A 16340-nucleotide genomic window follows, 5' to 3' on the forward strand; every position below is an offset into this window, starting at 1 on the left:
AAGAAATATGACATTTGAGCAGAGACATGATGTATGCTTACATGTAGGGAAGCACAAAATACAAAAACCTTAAGTCATGAGAGTATATGAGAGTATAATTGCAATACAATAAATTCTTTTTTTGCATAATCTTTGTTTCTGTGTTGTTTATTAATATCCTGGTCCATTTATACATTTTTTGGTTCTTTATTAAATATAGTAAAAACATTATTTCAAATTTATTGTGTTTCTATATTGGGATGGGCAAGTCTCCATTCTTATATTTGTTAATCTTCCCTTCATAAATTGTGTGTTAAGAATTTTAATATTATAAATAATATTACAAATTTATTATTTTTCTGGATAAACTTTAAAAACACTTTATGTTCACCTCAAAAAAGATCACATCAGCTGCGATTGACAACATACTTAATTTGAGAAATATTGTCTTTAGAATTTTCAGAACTTCCTTTCATAGTCACATTTTTCTTAGTAAATATTTTTGTTTTCTTTAAGTCTCATAGATTTCAGTGCTTTTTTATAACTTATTTATTCAACAAATACTTATATTGAATATCTACTATATGCCAGACGCTCTGTTTCATGCTAAGGCTGTATAGGATTGTAATCAAAGCAAAATTGTACCTACCTTGGTAAAGTAAATATATAGTATGAGAGAGTGATAATTAAGCAAAAAGACAGGGTAGAAGGTAGCACAGAAGAACTCCTAAACCAATGTAGAATTATTGTTAAAGTCTTCCTTGAAAAAAATCACCTATGAGATGTGAAAAAAAAAAAAAAAACGTGAGTAGGAGTTATTCAGAGGAAGGTAGTGGATTGGCTACAAGGAAATTTTCCAATCAAAGGACAATTATATTTAAAAGTCTAAATTGATAATAGGCATCCATAAGTAAAGCTGTTGTAGAGAGAGCAGGGTCCTAATCTCTAACCTATATCATTGCTCTTTTGAATGCAATAGTTTTTTTCAATTGTTTTCTAATTGATTATTATTGACAGAAAAACGTTTTGGGTTTTCTCTGTTTTGTATCTACTAATTTTACTGAATGAGCTATTTTTTAAATTTTTTGAGATAATTTTTTTGTAATTTTTTCATTAGTAAGGAGTGTGCGTGTGTGTGTGTGTGTAAAATAGCTGTTGCAAATAACAAAGGTTAAGCACTCTGGCTTTCCATTAAAAAAAAATTTTCTTTTTTTGTTTTATTTTTGCTTTTGTTTCAACCTATAATGTTACAGGTTGGAGAGGTGAAGCTCTGTCATTGGTGGCCTCCAAGGTCACATTGACAGGGGAAGAGAAAACTGGAGAATTATGAGAGATGTTTTTATAGGCCAAGCCTGGATGAGGTTTCAACACTTTCATCTCTAGAACTCAGTCACATGACCTCAACCTATTTGAAGGGAGGCTGCAAGATGCAGTCATTTTGTAGATAATGAACTTGGCATTATAAATGCCACATTTTTTTCTGCCACAATGTATGTTAAAACCATTCAGGCACACAGGAGCACACAGATATATTTTTCTAGCATACATAGCTTATATACTATGCGTGCTTTTTTTTCCTCTACTCTCAGAGGCAGTTTTGTTTCCTATTATCCCTTTATCTATGAATAATCTACACTATAACCACAGCAGACTACTTACTTTTCTCAACATAAAGTTCTGTCACACATTTTACATGGTTTTTTCCCATTTAAGTTCCCTTTCTCTCATCTTCATTTGCAAACCCTGACTTATCATGATTTGACTTATGATTTTTCAACTTTCTGATGATGTGAAAGTGATATGCATTCAGTAGAAACTGTACTTCAGATTTTGCATTTTGAACTTTTCCTGGGCTAGCGATATGCTATAACAATACTCTCTCATAATATATTGGTAGGTAGGTAGTAGATAGATACACACACACACACACACACACACACATATACATACATGTGTGTATGAATACCAAATATATCTTTAGTGGATCCTGAGTTTGATGTGGTCTGAGGACTTTTTAAAAATTACTTTTCAAAGTAATTCATAAATAAGGCTTAAAAATAATTTTTCAAAATATTTAGAGTAAAAAGCAAGGGTCCTCTGACCTATACCTTAAAACTAAGAATCTAGTTTCCTGTGTCAGTTTTAAGACAGTCTTAATAAGAGAGTATAAGTCCTTGGTCAATTCAGTAATTTGTTCAATTTTGATGTAAATTAAAGATACTAAATCAATTATCTCTAACCAATTGAATTGCATTCAACAAGTCCATCTTGAGCCTTTAAAATATTCTGTTCCGTATTTCAAGGAAGAAATTAGTATTTTCTTAATGAATTTCTTTGTGATGTATGCATACTCATCTTTGAGGAACTTTTCTAGTTTTGACTTCAAATAGCTACAGCAAATAGCTCGGGACTAAATTCTATGATATAGTCCATTATAGCCTTAATGGACTTGTGAAAGGCTAATGATTGTACTATTACTAATGTGCACATGGTACCATTTGCATGTATGGCATATGTTACCATCTAGATAGACATCAATAAATTATTTTTGAGCAAATTTTTAGATTAGTGGTTGTAGTTTGAGATATAGGTATCACTTTAAAAAATAGCCCACTCATCAGTAATTTTGTGCAAATGTCCCAAACTATGAACTATTTCAGAATGTTAGCTAAGTCAAATATATAAATTTTATTTAAAATATTAAGGTAACATCATATATATATATATATATATGTGTATATATATACACATATATATAAAACAATATAAAAACATCTATTGGTTTTCCTTTTAAAAATATAATGTAAATATATATATAATTTTATATAAAATGAAATGTTTTCTAAAAATTTATTTCAAATAAGGTTGAAAGAGCTTTTTAGTAAAAAAAATAAATTTAGAATTCCATCACTTTGACCAGGTATTGGAATTTGGGATATCACATTTAACTGTTGAAAATATTTTCATGGATAGTTGTAAGATAGCATAAGCATTTTTGAAGATAAGCATAATAAATAACAATTTCAATAACTATTGTGAAATAGCAAAATGCCATCTGATTCACAGATTCAGCATTTATGTAATGGCCAAAGGCTAGAGTACATGTAATGCAAATAAGATTTGGGAAAGAGTAAAATGCTGATTAATTTTTTTCTAAAGACTTTATTTTATTAGAGCAGTTTTAGGTTTGCAACAGAATTGAGAAGAAGGTAAAGAGGGCTTCCCTGGTGGCGCAGTGGTTGAGAATCTGCCTGCTAATGCAGGGGACACGGGTTCGAGCCCTGGTCTGGGAAGATCCCACATGCCACGGAGCAGCTGGGCCCGTGAGCCACAACTACTGAGCCTGCGCGTCTGGAGCCTGTGCCCCGCAACGGGAGGGGCCGCAATAGTGAAAGGCCCGCGCACCGCGATGAAGAGCGGTCCCCACACCGCGATGAAGAGTGGCCCCCACTTGCCGCAACTAGAGGAAAGCCCTCGCACGAACCGAAGACCCAACACAGCCAAAAATAAATAAATAAATAAATAAAGTAGCTATAAAAGTAAAAAAAAAAAAAAAAAAAAAAAAGAAGGTAAAGAGATTTCCTATATACTTCCTGCCCACACACAAGCATAGTCTCACCTATTATAAGCATCAATCACCAGAACGGTACATTTTTAACCTATATTGACATATCATAATCACCCAAAGTCCATAGTTTAACTTAGGGATCACTCTTGGTGTTTTACATTTTAAGAGTTTGGACAAATGTATAATAACATACATTCACCATTATAATATCGGAAAGAATATTTTCACTCACTAAAATCCTCTGTACTCTGCCTATTCATATTCCTCAAACCCTTGTTCCCTGTGGTAACGACTGATCTTTGTATTGTCTCCATAGTTTGCCTTTTCCAGAATGTCATATAGTTAGAATTATACCTTATGTAGCCTTTTCAGATTGGCTTCTTTCACTTAGTAATAGGCATTTAAGTTTCCTTCATGTCTTTTCATGGTTTGTTATCTTATTTCTTTTTAGCACTGAATAATATTCCGCTGTCTGTATGTACCAAAATTTATCCATTTGCTTACTGAAGAGCATCTTGGTTGCTTCCAAGTTTTGACAATTATGAATAAAGCTGCTATAAACATCCATGGGCTGGTTTTTGTGTGGAACTAAGTTTCAGCTCCTTTGGGTAAATATCAAGGAGTGCAATTCCTGGGTCATATCGTAAGACTATGTTTGGTTCATAAGAAGTTACCAAACTGTCTTCCATAGTGAGTGCCATTTTGCATTCCCACCAGCAATGTATGAGTATTCCCATTGATCCACATCCTCACCAGCGTCTGATAATCTCAGTGTTCTGGATTTTGGTCATTTTAACAGGTGTGCAGTGGTATCTCATTGTTGTTTTAATTTGCATTTCCCAAGTGACAAATTATGTGAGCATCTTTTCATAAGCTTAGTTGACATCTGTATATTTTCTTTGGTGAGGTGTCTTTTAAGGTCTTTGGCCCATTTTTTAATCAGGTTGTTTGTTTTCTTATTGTTGAGTTTTAAGAGTGCTTTTATATGTCATTTAAAGACATTGTTGCTATTATTTTGCACAAGCTGTTGATATTATTTTGCACATGCCATTATCTGTTAGATCAAGTAAGAACAAGAAAAAAAGTTTTTATTTTACTTTCACTTATTTCATTTTCAATGATCATTTCCTTATGTAGATCCTAGATAAGATTTTAACCTATACTATTTTTCTTCTCTCTAAAGAACTTTTAACATTTCTTGCAAGGCTGGTGTCTTGGCAACAAATTTCTTCAATCTTTATTTCTTTGGGAAAGTCTTTATTGCTCCTTCAGGTTTGAAGAATAATTTTGCATGGTGCAGAATTCTAGGTTGGGGTTTTTTTCTCTCAATTTTAAAAATATTTCACTCCACTCTCTTCTTGCTTGCATGGTTTCTGAGGAGAAGTCAGATGTAATTCTTATCTTTGTTCTTCTATAGAAAAAGTTTTTTGTTTTTTTCTCTCATTTCTTTCTGGTTTTTTTTTTTTTCTTTATTTTTGATTTTCTGTAATTTGAAATGATATACCTAGGTTTTTGTTTACTTGTTTTGGCATTCATCCTGCTTGATGTTCTCTGACTTTTTTGGGTCTTTGGTTTGATGTCTGAAAGTAATTTGGGGAAATTCTCAGTCATTATTTCAAATATTTCTTCTGTTTTTTTCTCTCTTTATTTTTCTTCTGGTATTCCAATTATACCTTTTGTAGTTGTCCCGCAGTCCTTGGATAGCCTGTTCTTTTTTTTTTTTTTTATCTTTGTTCTCTTTACTTTTGGTTTCTGAAGATTTTATTGAATATATCCTCTAGCTCAGAGATTCTTTCCTTAGCCATTTCCAGTCTACAGTTAAACCCATCAAAAGCATTCTCTTTTTTTTTTTTTTAATGAAGTGATATAATCAACAATAGGTAATCACTTAGACACTTGGAGTTTGAAGAATTATAAAGCCCTAGAAGCCAAATCAGTTCATTCAGAGCATTAGATAGGACTGCTCTCATTTGCATACTGATATAAGATATGCTTCTTTCCTTCATAATTTTAGTTTACAAAAGCATGTTTTAAGTAAACAGATTGTATCAAAGTTAAATTTCTTGCATTAAATAATTGTATTGTGGTAATAAGAGAGAACGGCCCAATTCTTAGGAGACATTTGCCAAAGTACAAATGTGTGTGTGTGCATGTGTGCATGCACACCTGTGAGTGTATGGGGGAGGGGAGAGAGAGAGACTGACTGCTGTATCAAAAAGCGCTAAATATGTGGCATTGACTTTGGGAATGAGCCACTGAAGTTGGAAGAGCCTTGAGGAGACTGTTAGTAAGGGTTTGAAAATATTAGTGTGGGATGGAGAGAAAGGAATCCTGTTGTAGAGTAAAGGAAGGTTTGGTAATACTGGCACTTGCAATTAAAAAGAAAATAGAACGTGTACCTAGTGAGTTTCTCAATTTGGCTGAGAAGTTTTCCAGGAAGAATTGAGAAAGGGGCAACTGGCTGTTTCTAGCTGCCTGCTATAGGTTGAATGGCATCTCACTCACCCCCAAAAGAATTTAAAGTACTAACCCCAAGTTAGTGAACTTGACCTTACCTGGAGATAAAGTATTTGTAAATGTAATCAAGTTAAGTGAGTTATTAGGGTGGACCCTAGAAAAGCTTTCTTCATTTCTGTGTTTTTATACCTAGCATCTCTGTTTGGTTCTTTCTTAGGCTTTTTATCTCTCTGTTTACACTGCCCATTTTTTCTTGCATGCTATCCAGTTTATCATTAGCACCCTTAGCATATTAATTATAGTTGTTTTAAATTCTTGGTCTGATAATTCCAATATCTCTGTCTGTCTGGTTCTGATGCTTTCTCTGCCTCTTCAAATTGTGTCTTTTTGCCTTTTGGTATGCCTTGTAATTTTTTTTTTCTTTTTTTTTTAAATTAATTTATTTTATTTATTTACTTTTGGCTGCATTGGGTCTTTGTTGCTGCGCTTGGGCTTTCTCTAGTTGTGGCGAGCTGGGGCTACTCTTCGTTGCAGTGCGGGGGCTTCTCATTGCTGTGGCTTCTTTTGTTGTGGAGCATGGGCTCTAGGCACATGGACTTCAGTAGTTGTGGCACACGGGCTCAGCAGTTGTGGCGCACAGGCTTAGTTGCTCTGTGGCATGTGGGATCTTCCAGGACCAGGGCTTGAACCCATGTCCCCTGCATTGGCAGGTGGATTCTTTACCACTGCTCCACCAGGGAAGCCCGTAATTTTTTTTCTTGATAACCATACATGATGTGCTGAATAAAAGGAACTGCTATAAATAGGCCTTTAGTAATGTGGTGGTGAGGGTGGAAGGCTCAGGCTTTTAGTGATCCGGATTGTGAGCTTTACAAGTATTTCTCAGTGTTTCCCCATTTAGATGGGACAGGATTGCTAGAGCCAGCTGGAGTAGGTATTTTACTCCCTCAGTTCAGTTAGGCTCTGGTAATACCCAGCAGGGTAGGCTCTGGTTAACTAGTTTCTCTGGAGGGCAGGTCTTGTTAAAAAAAAATCACACTGCTCTGGTGTTTTTCAAAATTGTTCCTTTACCTCTTGCTCTGCCAAAAGCTTCAGGGGATTTTTCTCCTATATTTACTGTGGGAACATGGTCAAGCTGCTGGAGACAAATCTTACAATATTGTGGGGGGCCCCCATAAGTGAGTTCTCTGAAGTTTTGCCTCTCAGAGTTTTTTGCTCTGAACCTCCAACAATTTGTCAATTACAGTTCAGGTTTTCCTACTGAGGCACTGGTTCCCATGGAGGCACCTATTCTTGAGTTTCTGCTCAGGTCAGCTGCAACTCCCTCTATTTGTCTATTATTTCTCAAATTTTGGGAGCAGCAGTGTGCCTTGTGGCCTCCCTCCCCTCTCTTACAAATCCAAAAATAGTTGTTGATTTTTCAGCTTTTTTCTTGTTGTTAGGACCTTCGTAGAGGTGACTTCCAAGCACCTCAATGTGGAACTGGAAACTGGCTTTTTATAATTATATTCTAAGAGATGCTAAATGTCTTATACTCATTACACTTGCTTGCCACAAAGGTGCAATCTTCTGTGATTATATGCTAGCTTAGTAGTGTTTGTAAAAACCTGAAGTATTAATTTTATTAAAATTACTCTTCTTTTTTCTTTGGTAATGCATTTGTTAACTCACTTATTTATTCACCAGAGTATGTAATAAGTATACATAATCAGTGAAAACCAGTGATTTGCATTCTGAACAGAGGTATACATAGTTCAGAATATTAACAAGTAAATAAAAGAATTTTAAGTAGTGGTAAAATGGGGACAAAAGGCATTTATAGATATTTTTATATTCTAGAATATATGGTTCCTGAGAAACTTTAATCCATTTTTGTTGGGGAAATCATAATCGTGCTTTGAATTTATACTGATATCTTTTTTATGCTGTTATTCAACAGAGGCAGAGGTCCACCACTGGGTGATGTTGGTGTATATGTGTGTTTCTTATCTGGTAATATGTCTATAACCGTAGTTGAAGATTGAAAAAAAAAAAAGAAACAAAACCCAAAAGTCTTTGTTCAATATAAAGTTTAGTAAACTTATGAAAAGCTGAGATGAAAATTTTAAAAAGAAGATTAAAGTAAACGTTTTGACAGAGAAAAAGATGCAATCATACAACTATATCAACTGGTGTAATTTTCTATACCCTTTTTACTAGGTGATGGTCCCATAATATTTTTGGTCACTTTTCAAAATATCCAACTTCAATCAAAAAGTCTATTTTTAAAAATTTTGAGAACAATTAAATTTAATATGTCATTGCTGTTAAAATTCTTTGCTTTTGTTTTCTTTCAGTCTTCTTTTTTTACTCCTTTAGTCCTGAGTGGGCAAAGAACTCCATCATAGGTTGTTAGAACAAAATTTTCCCTTATATGTACTTTTCTTTTTTTACTTTGGTGGATGAGATGTGAGGAACAACCTTTTCTTTGTCTATATAATCACTGACTACTCTTTAGAATTAGGCAAACTTAGCAACATACAACAAATTTACATTAAATACACATTTGCTGAATGTCAATAATTTGCCTAAGTGACAGAAGTAAAAGTAATATGTGAAGAGGTATGATCAATAAAAGAGGCAGCCACTCCTTTCAGGTTAATCATAACTCAACTTGAAACAGCATCGAATGACTAATTCAAATTATTAAAATAGCCAGTGAAATAAGTCAGTTTCATAAAGTAATATTATTGAAGCAATACAATAAAAAGTGTTACCATAGACTTTCTGTCCTTTTGTGCCTGTATAAAGTTATTCTATTATGGAAAATCTCTAGAAGGTACAATGTACAATACTTTAAACAAAAGAGAAAGAAAGTTCCTTTCTCTTTTTCAATGTAAAACTATCAAGGTCAAGATTGATATATACTTATTTTCTAAGTGGTTAGAAGAGATTCATGGTTGTACGTGAATATACACATGCACACTATATGGTTTGATCAATTACAAATTGTTTTATTCATTTTAAAATATGGGACTGATTAGGGGAGTTGGAAATGCTTAAGGAAGAAAACAAAGATAAATAAAGAGATGATACAAGTAGTAAAAAATAAGCATGCTCCTCATTTGGTATATAGATATGACACAAATAAAAGCTCTTGTAAATCCAGGGTCACCTTGGGTGTAAAACGAAATAGGAAAGGAAAGGAGGGATGTTACAGTGGTTGAGAAGTGGGTATTAGAAGAATAAATGAAAAAAATATTTTCACAAAACGAATCAGAGATTATCCCTTTCTTGAAGAGTCCGAGATGAGATCAACATGTATGCTAATAGTTTGAGGAAGAAACATTTTGTATCTTAGATTGGATTTCCTAGAAGCTGAGCCTGCCTGAGAGAGGGATTTGGGTTTCTGGATTTATTGAATTTGTATTTAAGAAAAACCTGTAGGGGAATGAGGAAAGAAAAGTGAGAAAGAGGAAAGAGCTGACAAGAATGTGGTCTCGGGTAAATTTTGTTTTTGGCCTGATTCAAGGAGTATTCTCGAGTTTAAGTTGCGTAGTAGAGGTACCCACCTTGAGACTAGGGGAAGTAGCTTCTGTACCCCACGTTGTTAGGTGTCCTTAGCCTCCTGGGGGGTCAGGATGTAGCCTCCCAGCAGGAGGAGCTGGAAGGGGGTTGGTTCTGTCAGTGACAGGCAAGGCTTCAGAGAAGGTTGTGTGTATAAGCCTTTCTTTCCAGCACCCACTGGTAGTTGAGAGCACCAATCAGTAAAGGGGACTTGGGTGGGGCACACACACAATGTCTGCTCCATTATGCTAAGTAAAAGTACAAAATAATACATGTAGAAGAGTGTAGTTTCTGTTGGGAGATTTGTCAAAGACTTTATGAGAGGTAGCCTTGGTTTCCCTACATAACTAGAGCTTGTAATTGATGTCCACCCATTTGTTACTCTGCAGAATTACTTGTGGGAAATACTGGAATCCCTTTGGCCATGATTTTAAAGCTGTATCCAGTAAAATCAACTCAAGTAACTTACTTCCGGTTTTTACAGGCATATTTCTAGTGAAGGTTGCAGGTTATCTCACAGAAACATGAAACAAGGCTATTTTATGATCCAAACCTTTATAATTTCTGTCATTTTTTACTACTGCACTTTTATGCAACTTTAAGTTCATGTGTGGTTTGTTGTTGTGGGGAGTTGTATTTTTGTATTTTGTATTTCTGGAGCTAGTGTTTTAAAGATCTTATTTAAGAAAGTCTGAGTTTTTCTTTTGTTTACATTGTGGTCTTGTAATTTAATGACAGCAGAGGGAGCTGTATTGTGTTGGGAGTTTGTAAAATTCCTATGGTTAAGAGAATTAAGTATGTGGGCACTGTGGGAATCACAATCCATTTAACAGTTATACCCAGGGACTAAAGTAGATGTGGAAGTTGAATCAACCTGAGTCTGTAATGTGTTCATAGTCTGTTTGATTGCAGAGTATGAATCTTTTGATCATAATACAATTTAGTTTCAATCTTATATTCCTCTGTTTGCATTAAATTTAGGCTTCTTGAATGTCCATATTCATTCTCATGGCAGGCATGAAAAAGTACAAAATGAGGATCTAATGTGTAATATGGTGACTATAGACTATAGATGATAACACTGTACTGTATAATTGAAATTTTCTTACCAAAAAAAGGTAAATATGCGAGGTGTTGGATGTGCTCATTAATTAACTCAATGGGGGAAATACTTTTAAAGAGGAAAAAGAAGTATAAAATTATCATAGGCAAAAATCTGTACTTCTAGTGTTCTGAGAGAAAAGTAAACCACCCACCTATTTGGGAATTTATTATACGTTACCTAAGCGTGGAATGTTCCCAGAATAGCTTATTGTTAACTATATCATCTGTATTAGGAAGGATTCTAATTTGTTTTTTTCAAACAGGAACCATGAAATGTTTGGAATGTTCTTTGGAAATTGCCTAAGATATTTTTACCTGAAGGAGGGAAATCAATTCCTAGAGACAGAAATTAGGTTTTTATATACAGGGACCTTTGCTATGATGGTCAGAATTGAGATTCTTAACGGCAGTGATCTCCCATTATCATACTGCTTCCTGATTCTTCTCGCCGTTTTACAGCTTTCCCAGCACTCTTCCTCGGAGTTTACTGAGAAAGAGCTGTTAGACACTAAAGCAGAGACCTAATTCTATTTGCAAATCAATCTGAAGTAGGTGGCCTTCATGTGAGGAATACGATTCTACTGAGTGGGCAGCATAAGTGTTGACTGGAGAAGAAGTGAACTAGCGGTCAGCCAAACATTTCACTAAGTCTCAGGGCTTAGAAGAGGTCACTTGTGAAAATCATTGCATTTGGATTTGGATCTGGGGACTGAGACTGTCCCACCTCGCCTGCTCAGAATCTCAGATTTAAGCCCCAGCACAAGTGGCACATCCTTGCAGAAGTCTTTCCTGAGAACTTCTGTACTCCCTCCAGTAGATTTCACCTTGCTTTCCTTTGTGCCCCACAGAGCCTCCTATAAAGGTCTAGTACAGCTCATAGAACATCACCACAGCCGGCTGGAAGGGCAGCATGGTTTTAATACAAGGACTGGGAGTCAAAACTGGAGTAGAGCCTCACCTGTGTCTTCCCAGTTGCAGGTAGCTTATTCATCTGCTTTGAATCATTTCCTTCTGCTGTAAAATTATCAAATAGTACCTTATAATTGCAGCTTTTTCAAAAAAAGACCAGACACACCATTTAGCATGGAGGCAAAAGAATTTGCTTTGGAACATGACAGATTTCAAATCCTAGTTCATCACTTAGTAGCTATGTTAACTTGGGCAAGTTGCTTAATTTTCCTACACCTTAGTTACTAGTTAGTAATCAATTTGCATCAAATTTGGGATGGGAAGTGTCACTGAGCTTGATGTTTGTGTGTTGATTGGTGTAATGTTTATTTATATATTGAACATAATTATAATGATATTTTGTATATGATATAAATAATGATCTTCTCTGATATCTCAACATTTACTCAATAACCCAGTTTTTACTGAGAGACAATGGTATTTGTAATATCTTGTTTCCTTATATACACAAATTTTATTTCTGGATGTTCTTTTATACAGACACATTTTTATTCCTTTGACAATACCATACCCTTTTTATTGTAGTGAGTTTATAAGTTTTACTATTTGGTAAGGCAAATATATCTGTTTCTTTCTTATAATGCTCTTATATTTTCCCCAGACTTTTTCTTTCAAAGTAACTTTAAAATTAATTAAAATGAATGTATGAAGGTTCCAAAATATCCCCCATTTGGGCAATAATTGGAAAGTATATTAATATGACTGGACATTTTCCTCTAAACGGCAGATTCATGTATAACCACTTATGTTTACATTTGGAAATTTAAAATAGGCATCTCACACTTAAAGGTCTAATATCAAGCTTCGGCTGCAGCATTTCCCATCTCAGTTAATGGTAACATCTTATGTGAACTCAAGTCACAAAGCTTGATATCAGTCTTCACTCTTTCTCTCACACCAAAGATCCAGTATCAGGGCTTTAGCTTTCAAATCTGTCCAGGATACAATCACTTCTCACAAGTTCTGTGCCTACAGCTTGCCACCTTTCCTTCTCACCTGGACAGTTATAATAGCCTCAGAACTGCAGTTCCTGCTCCTACCCTTACAACCTTTCATATTGTCAATAGAAAAATGAGAGCTATCCTGTGTTGCAAATAAGACAACAGGCCCAAAATGGAGTCACTTATGCTAAGCCCCATGTCATCAATTAATTATAATTTCAACTCTCTCAGAAATGGAACCTTAAGCCAGTCAATCAGGAATCACCTGATCAGTACTAATTAGGTCATCTGCCTGATAGACCCCTGTCATCCCTTGCAATAACCTACCAACTTTTATTCCTTCCTTGTTCACGTTCCCTTCTGCCTATAAAAGTCTTTCATTTTGTATAGCTCCTTGAAGCTTCTTTCTGTATGCTAGACCGGATGCTGCCTGATTCAAATCGAATTTTGCTTAAACTCTTAAAATGTTTAATGTGCCTCAGTTTATCTTTTAACACTTGTTAAGGAGTCAGATCATGTCACTCCTCTGCCTAAAGCTCTCCAGTGACTTACCATCTAATTCGGAGTGAAAAACAAAATACTTCCAATAATATGATCAGGTCCTCCCTCCCTGGACTCATCTACCTCTACCCTCTGCTCACTCACTTCAGCTCTATTAGTCTTCTTACACACTCTCCACCCAGAGACACTGTGCCTTTCCCCTCTGCCTGGAAGATTCTTTACCCAGATGCCACACGGCTTGCTCTCTTACCTCCTTCAAGTCTGCATTCAAACGTCACCTTGTCACTGAAGCCTTTTTCAACCACCCAATGAGAAGGTGCTATCTCTGTAACAGTTTCTATTTATTTGATTTTCCTGCTTTATTTTTCTCCATAGCATTTTATCACTGTTCAACATATAATATGTTTGTCTGTTTATTTTGTTTATTGTCTGTATTCTGCCTGTATCATTACTTCATTCTCAACACCCAGACCAATAAAAATTAATATTTCTTGAATAAAAGAATGATGAAACACATACAAGAACGGACTTTTTTTATGAGATTAAGTCTTGCCGTGCAGCGACAAAACATGTCTTTTTCATTTATTCAGGGTCTGTTTTATGCCCTTTGATGCATTTTACAGTTCTTTTTATTTATTTGTCTATTTATTTATTTATTTTTATATTTACTTATCTGTATCATCTGAGACGTTAACCTTTTATTTTTATTTGTTTATTTATTTATTTATTTATTTATTGGCCACACCACGTGGCACGTGGGATCTTATTTCCCTGACCAGGGATCTAACCCATGGCCCCCCTGCAGAGGAAGCACAGAGTCCTAACCACCGGACCACAAGGAATTCCCTACAGTTATTTTTAAATGAGCTCTGCCTCTTTCTTGAATAGTTTGCTCCAGTGTTATTTTATAGCTTCATCATGATTATAAATGGGTTATTTTCCATTTTAACTATTTAGAGCTATTCTAAAAAAAAAAACGTATTACTATTGGATATTGATCTTATATCTAGCTATTTTACTAAATGATGTTACTAATTCTACTAGGTTGTGACCAGACTATAAACAAGATTATGGAATTATAGCATTTTGCTCAATAGTCTTATAGTTGTTATTTCATGGCCCCTCCAATATTTGAGATGAAAAGTCTAGTGCTAATCTGATTTCCACATCCTTCCTTCCCCACTCCTATTTCTGTCTTCAACCTGGTTATATTTTCTCTTTTTAATGTGGAATTTGTAAATTTGTATTAATCCTGCCTGGAAGTTTGTGAATCTTTTCCATATGTAGAATCAACCTTTCAGCTCAGGAAATTTTTCTTTTATTATTGTCTAATTATTAGTTTTACACTTGTTCTTTTTTCTCCTTCTGGCACTCCTGTTTTCTACATTTTAGATTTCCAGTTATCTGTCTCTTATCTTTTAACTTTTCCCTCAAGATTTCCATTCCTTTTTATTCTTGCTCTGTGTTACGGAATTTCATTTTCTCTTTGATCTTTAAGATCAATAGATCTGTTCTTGGCAGTGATACTTCTAATTTCCTGTTCCTCTATTGACATTTTACATTTAAAAATGATACAATATGTGTTCCAGAATACATTCTGTGCTTTAATTGCTTGACCTTGTGTATTACCAATTAAAACTTTATTTTTCCTGACTTTCCATCAATTTTGTTTCAACTGCTGCCAACTATTCCAAATCAATATTTGATCTTCCTTCAGTCATTTAAAGTGATCCATCACTTTGCTTTTTTTCTTTATATGTTCCATCAGCATTCATGTGAATCTATAAAGTAGCAGCTAAATATTGGAAGGAAGGTACAGAAATTTCTGCCCTTGGCTCCGTTGAGAACAAACTGGAGAGCATTTCTTTCTGCTGAAGAATGGGGTAGAAGCCTGATGTTGCCTGATTTCCTGTGGGTAAATCACATCCCTTTCCCAACTAGTGGGACTAAGGTTGATATTAATGTAGCCTAGCCTGAAAATTATCCTGACAGTCAAGTTTGGTCCTCCCAGAATCACAAGCAGCCCTCTCTCCAGGGATTTTATTGGTTTTTGCTGTTTGGATTTGCCCAGAGATCTGCTAATCCCATGTTTGATTTTGGCCTAGAGAAGGGCAAGTCCTCTCCTCAGCTCCTCCTTGATGACTCTCACTGGCACAAGAAGAATGAGGTCCCTTACCTGCCTTCTCCAGATCCTAGAAGAAGCTGTGCTGCTGGTGTGTTCTCAAAGCTCATTAACTCACTTCCGCTGATGGTTATGTGGCTCTAGATGGGGAGATGGAAAGAAGTCTGGAGATCGTCCTCTCAACTGGTTATATTCTCAGGTGCTCAGGCTCTCTGAGACCACCAGGTGTGAATCAAATGACAACAATTCACAGATATTTTCATGTAAACAACCAGTAGTGACCACTATATCATTTGTTCGCATTTGTCACATTTAGTATGAGAGGACAAGAATCCTTTTCAAAGTCTCTTGGAAAAAAAGGCAGCTTCACACTCTTTCTGCCAGCTGTAAAAACTTTGTGGGAAGACACTACTTCCTTTTTGTTGTTTTCTTGTTTCTTCGAATCTTTGGCTTTGATGAGTATGGAGTGAAAAATCACACAGGGCAAAGAGTTGAATATAGAGCTTACGGTAAAGGAGAATGTAGAGGCAAGGGGAATAAAAATGTTATGATAATTTCTTGAGAAATGTCTTAAAGAGAGGAGGATGTCTTGTGTTTGTGTCATATAACCTCTCACATGGCTCTTGAATGTTGCTAACCATGGCTAGAAACACAGTTTCCAACAGGTAAACTATAATCTAACCAAAGCTGTGGGAGCTGTGCATGTTGGCTGAGGGTCACATAGGGCTTTACTTGTCAAAAGCTGAAAAGTAAATGTACATTGTTACTTTACTGACATGCATGCAATTTAAGTTTCATGTTCTATTCTTTACTGTGGCATTATCAACACTTAAACCCACACCATTTCCCTTCTGAGTCATTTTCAATACTTAAGAAAATGCTTTCAAGCTGTAACTGCATCAATACCTGTGGTTGTACATTCTATTGAGAATAAAAATGCCTTTTTCTTTCCCTTCAGAGCTGTCAAAACTCCTGATGCTGAAGAGTTTCTCTTGGAAAATGCAGGTTCCGTCCTGCCACCGGTAGAAAGTTCTTCATTTCACAATCAATATCATCTTAATGATGACAGTGTTTCTTATAATTGTGCAGAAAACAAACTTAATTGACTTTTATCTTTGTGTATTTGGAAGGCAAAATGAATCACCCATCTGAT

The sequence above is a fragment of the Balaenoptera acutorostrata genome, chromosome 1 (genome assembly GCF_949987535.1).
Source record: "Balaenoptera acutorostrata chromosome 1, mBalAcu1.1, whole genome shotgun sequence".
NCBI classification, from domain to species: Eukaryota; Metazoa; Chordata; class Mammalia; order Artiodactyla; family Balaenopteridae; genus Balaenoptera; species Balaenoptera acutorostrata.